The 6,106-nt window shown below is 34.1% G+C and overlaps 1 long non-coding RNA gene across 5 annotated transcripts; it reads left to right on the top strand.

Annotated features, from left to right (window-relative positions):
- Positions 1-316: 316 nt before the first annotated feature.
- Positions 317-4,737, top strand: LOC107789891 (uncharacterized). Of its 5 annotated transcripts, XR_012695654.1 has the most exons (4): positions 573-2,472; positions 2,642-2,876; positions 4,246-4,291; positions 4,368-4,737. It is a non-coding gene; the product is annotated as an uncharacterized LOC107789891 (long non-coding RNA). The 5 variants fall into 5 exon arrangements; XR_012695655.1 differs by lacking the exon at positions 4,246-4,291 and having other exon boundaries at positions 574-2,472; positions 4,368-4,733; XR_001648930.2 differs by lacking the exons at positions 4,246-4,291; positions 4,368-4,737 and having other exon boundaries at positions 576-1,155; positions 2,066-2,472; positions 2,642-3,022.
- The last annotated feature ends 1,369 nt before the right edge of the window (positions 4,738-6,106 follow it).

Here is a 6,106-nt window from a genome sequence, read left to right on the forward strand (position 1 = left end):
TCCGCTTGACTTGGTGTGCCACATCATTTCACGCGTGGCACCAAACTGGCCTCTAGGAAGATGATCTCTTGGGCCTAATGAAGTGGGCTCATCATTTATAGCCCAATTAAGTGGACTAGCCCAATGGATTAAGATATATTTATTTAATCCATATATATTGGGCTTATAAAAGTAATTCAATTATATTAGCCATAATATTTATTTGGACCAATATATCTTGAATTTAAAATATAATCCAAATTATTTTATGGATTTAGTTTTAATAAAATTTATAAGCCTACAGAATCCATTGTGTTTAGTTCCTCTTGTGATTTGAGGGTGGAAAGCTCTAACCTTTTTCATAGGTGTTGTAGGTCATTTATTCTTGAGAAGAGACTCCTCCCAACTAATTTCAAGAAAAAAATGGCCACAGATAGTATTTTTGATGTTAAGAGTTTATGTTTGATATTAAAAATCTTAGCTTTAGTTGGATTGTGACACCTTTGTCCTTACAGAACGATTTATTATTTTTGTTGCGTTGGCTAATGTTTCATTATTTAAATGTGTTAGAACATTATTTATTACCAATGAAAAAGGAAAATTGATTAGCTAAAGATATGATTTTTAATGTTAGAATATGTCTAAGAAAGTAAAAATCTTAGCTTTAGTTGGATTGTGACACCTTTGTCCTATAAGACGATTTAAACTTGGAAAAGGCTAGACTTTTCACTCAATTAGGGCAAGAATTCTTCAAAAGAGGCTTGCTTTTCTCAGTGTTTTATGGACTCAGTTGATTGATTGAATCCTTAGTCGACCATAGATTGTTTCTACAATCTGCTAAGCTTTTTGCTGCCGTCACCAGCTACCTTTTTTCCTTTTCCTTGGTTTGCAACTTTTGATCTGAGAGTGCCTGCCAGTTAATTTTAACCAGTGAATGTATATTTACAGTTTTTATGCTTTTCCAGATATGTATTGAGATCCAATATTTCTTTTCTTTCTTTTGTGGGTGTGATCTAATTATTAATGTCCATTATCCTGAGGTCACTATTTTAGAAGAATCCACTGTGTTTAGTTTCCTCTTGTAATTTGAGAGTGGAAAGATCTAACCTTTTTTCACAGGTGTTGTAGATTATTTTTTCTCGAGAACAAACTCCTCACAATTAAGCATCATGACAAGTAAGTCTTCCTATTTTCATGTGATGCCACATTACACTTAATGGTTTATGACATTTATAATCACTGCAAAATCCTGCGTCATAAAAAAACAGTTGTGAATTACTGATCTAGGATGCAATTTACCCTATCTCTGACTAGGATTTATACAAGATATTAAAGAGTAAGGGGAAAAGTATCTTTTCTCCTAAAAATTTTCTATAAAAAAGTTCTTTCTCGTAAAAATTCCCTTTCCTTTCTAACTTAGAAAGTATAGTTGTTTTCTCTTCCTGACCCTTCGGCAAGCCGTGTTGTCTGTTCATTGGATTGATGTTTGATAGCTTTTCCTTCTCCCCAACCTCTGTCATCTCTCTCTATTTTGAGTTCCCACTCTCACTTTTTAGGCTTCACTTACCTCTTAGAGAAGATCAGTCTCCAGTTTCACTTGTCAAGTCAGGATAGCCGTCGCTACCTTGATTAGAACCAAGGCCCAAGCTGGTGTGAATTTAGAGGGTTAAAGATCAAATAACTAAAGTTTGCACGCGACTGGTAGAGTCTTACAACATCAGAAAGAGGTTGTGATGCTATGCATCAGCCAGTGATAGAGAAAATTAACCACATGTCCAAATCCAGTCACGCTTTAGATAGAGATATATGATGTTTATCCCCCGAAAAAAATGATATAGATATGTGTGATTTCTGATGCGAGGTTTTAGGATTAAGCAAAGGCTAAATCCTTACCTATCTTCTAAAAGCTATTAAATGAAATCCTAATGATTACTTGAAAGAAGGGCGTTGAGTTAAATTTACATCAGAAAAGAAGAGGAGCAGGTAGAACACTTTTTAACTTGTTCACATTAAAAAAGGGAAAAGAAAAAAGAGTGAATATATTGCTCAAAGCTTTTCTGGACTAAAGAAAACCCAATAATTACAGGTGAGAGGTTGAAGAATATAGTTGGGTCTCAGAGAGCACTAATTCTGAATCATCATCTCTGTATATTAGGCTTGAATCCAACATTTGGAACTTAAATTAAACCCTTTATGGGGCTCCAGGCATAATGAGGCTAATGGCCCTAGTGAATTGGATTTTTTGCTCAGGTGGGCAAGCTGAGCATGCATTTTGTTAAAAGATTGAAAAGTATGTTGTCGCTGCACTTCTCGTTTCGTTAGTACGTACTTTTACATTTCAATTCATCTGCTTCAAGAATTCTTGCCTGCACTCATCTTGTCATCATGATACCAGTACTCAATCGTGTTGCCCTTGGGTTGAAGACTATATCAAAGCCTATAGCTAGTGGGTTGAACCACAAATTCCAACAATCCATTGTCCGAATGGCTTAGGTATATGAATTATTTGGTATTTAGGCTGAATATTGAAAAGGAATTTTCAAATATATCCTCTAGCTCTGATTATAAAGTTTTTAATACATCTCTGAATCAGCAATTCTTCTCTCTTTTTGGATATGCAAACTAACAACACTTGGTATTTTCTTTGTGTGGAATATTTCAGAGAAAGCAAGCTAAAAAGATGGCCAAAGTTGTTCATGTTGACAAGGAGGAGCCCTGAACTCTAACTGTATTCCTTCGCATCAAGCTGCCAATCTTTTCTTTTTCTAGAATGCCATTGAATTTATTTATTTTACCATTTTTCTTTATTTAGATTGTAGGTTTGTCATCAATGTATGAATATATACAACGTATAGAGCATCACAAGGACCTAATGGCCATACCGGAAGGATGCAAAGGTAAAGCAAGAACTCTGATCTTTTGCATCTCCAGCTTATGCTTCGTTAGAGATGGATCATGTTGGAAAGCACATGTTACTTTGATCTCTAAGTTTCATAATTGTGGCAGGGAGTAGAATAAAATGATTCTTATGTTTGCAACTTTAGCCGCAGCTTATATAGGTGAATTCATGGAGGGCCATCATTGAAATAGTCTTATTTGGCTTATCCAAAAGCAATGTATAAATATGGTGGGTGGCTCAAGAGAATTACTTAACTTAGGGAATAGAATAGGGGAATCTAAATATACAATTATTTTATATACAATCTAGAGTGATAACAAAAAAATTACGATGATATTAAAGAGTAAGGGGAAAAAGATCTAAAAAAAAAGACCTTTTTCATAAAATTCCTCGTTCCTTCACTTAATATCATACTTCGTCTCAATGAATATTCACTTTAGATTGCTTAGTCCATCTCATTATTAATTCATTGTTAAAACAATTTGAATATAAGAATTTTTGTCAATGTTCGATTCAAGTGGTATTAGTCATCGTTTCGGGGGCGGAGCCATGCACCTCAAATAAGACGCTCAAATTGATGCCAACTTGAAGCAACGATTCATAGAATCTCAACTTTAGAAGGGATTAATATATGCATTATTGTACGTTGGATCATGCTGAATTAAGTTATTCTAATGAAAAATTAATTATGTATATGTTATTTTTAAAGTTCTCATCAGTTGAGCAACTTCACTTCTTGATTTTCTTCTTTAAGTGATGTTTTTTTCCCTTTCTTCTTTTTGCGCTTCTCTTTGTGTATCTTTTAGCAGTATCATTTGCATAACTCGTTTTTCAATGGTACACTTTTCAAAATCCCAATTTTTAGAGTTTGATTATTAATTCAATTTTCCTTATGTCCTTGATTCATTTAATTTTTTAAATTGTATAACGATGACGACATTTATATTAAGGAAGATCTTCAACAATTCAAAACCTTAAAAGTCACTTCTAACACACTTTCCCCCAAGTAAGATCTTTAACAATTCATGTGAGGCTTGATTACATAATTTTCTCTACTTCTTTCCATCTTCAATCCTTGAATCCTTTTCCTTTAGCAAGCTCCCATCTTGCAGGCTTTCTTGGCCTCTGACATTTTTTCTTGTATATTCTCCTTCATTCCCAGAAACAAAATTAGAGCAAACATTAGATTTAATGCCTTTTATTTTACCACTGTTTTCTATTTTTTTACCTTTAGCTTGATATCCATCACATTTAGCATATTTGATTTTTTTTTCTCTAGTTTCTCATTCATTATTCTATCACAATCTTCCTGCATGATCACTCTATCTTCGTCTCTCTCCTTGACTGCATTCTGAATCCCTTTCCAGACTGACCAAGTGAGCACTAAAAGCATCAGTATTCTTTCTATTAAAGGTAATAAATAGGTCTTTGTGACTAAATGCTATTTTTCAATTGTGACTGAATCCTAAATTTTAAATCATCTCAATAGGGACGAAGAATACACGTATCGAAAACACCAGTCCCTCAGCTACGGCTTCGACAACTTTATGTATTGCTTGATTTTCATCAAGTTTAGCAAATAATTCAAGATTGGAGATGGATTCGCTACCGATCTGATCCTCCACCTTCTTGTCCATTTTTTATGCAACCTTGTTATGCTCCTGAAAATAGAAAAAATACAGCTGAATCGACTCCAATTTTATTTACGTCTTTGATACTGTTAACATAAGTGATTCCCTTAGAACATGGAGATTGAAGTAGGGTTTTGATGAACATAAAAGAGAGAGAAAGCGTGCATTGTATCGAAAAGTATTTGGAAAGAATGAGAAGTCAAAAACTTCTTTGCAAGGATGACCGATAACTATTTATACAACTAGCTATCTATAGAAAATGGCAAACTGTGTGAAGTATTAGCTATACACTAAATTAAGCGCATCAGCATAAAACATGAATTGAAATGACTCGTGGCCTAAAGCCAAGTTTGTTTTTGTTTTTGCTTGTTATGAAGTTATCTTATAAAATATAATATTTATATTCACATTGGTAAGAAAATTCAAGTTAATAAGATGGTAGCCATGTATTTACAATTTTGTTACCTTGGATCTTATTGTAATAAACGTTATTTATCAATATGAAGATGTGAATATCTTAATTCAAAGTTCTAAAATATTTTTATTGTTAAAATATAGATAGTTTTTTTTTTAATAAGGATTTTGTATTTTTTTCTTTTTCTATAAACTTCTAAGCGAAAATAAGATTGTAAATCCATAACTAAAAATATTTTTTGGGCCTCAAAATTTAGGGGGCCTAAAACTAGCCTCCCCTTGAGCCACCCGTAAATCATAAAAATGAAGCTTGTAAGGATATAGAAGGCACTTCCTTTAGTAGCAAGCGAGGCCCCCACGTAGCAAACATGAATACGTTCAAATACAGAAGAAGTGAGTCTTGTACTTTTATGAAATGGTAACCTATGCTGCTTTGCCATGGGACAAATTTCACATACAAAAGAATTCTTAGGAATAGAAATATCAGGAACAAGATGCATAGACTGTACTTTAAGAAGGGGGACATGGCCCAATCTTTGATGCCACAGTATGCTAATATTTGTAGGAGAAGTCATGAAAGCAATCCTATTGATGTTAATAGAGTTTTCATGTACAACAGTACTCACAAGTGAATTGACAGATTAAAAGGAATAGAATTAACAGTTCTCTTGACCGGATGAATGTGGGAAGAAAAGTTGAGCTGTAGAATACATAATCCACCTGCAGCTCTACCAGTGGCGAAGTCAGAAAATTCAATAAGGGTGTTCAAATTCGTCAGTTGACCCTTCAACCAAAGTAGCTTCGCCCCTGAGCTCTACCAAATACTGATGAGTTTTTCGGTGAATGGCCTTGCAATATACAACATGAATTTGAGAAGGATAATACGCAATGCAGTTCAAAACAAAGTTTGTGAACAGATAATAGATTGAATTTGAAACTCGGGACAGAGAGCACATTGTCCAGAACAACATCAGAAAGAATTTGAATACTGCCCGGGGAATCAATTATTACTTTGTAGTTATTTGGCAGCTTAACTATCTAAATGCTTCAAGTTGAACAAGGCAGATTTATCAGAGGTCATATGGTGAGAAGCCCCTCAACCTACTATCCACCTAACAGAGCCTAATTGACATGGGTTACACAAACATTTACCCACAGTACGAGAAGAGTTTAAAGCTATGCC

This window comes from Nicotiana tabacum, chromosome 10, assembly GCF_000715075.1.
Source record: "Nicotiana tabacum cultivar K326 chromosome 10, ASM71507v2, whole genome shotgun sequence".
Taxonomy (NCBI): Eukaryota; Viridiplantae; Streptophyta; class Magnoliopsida; order Solanales; family Solanaceae; genus Nicotiana; species Nicotiana tabacum.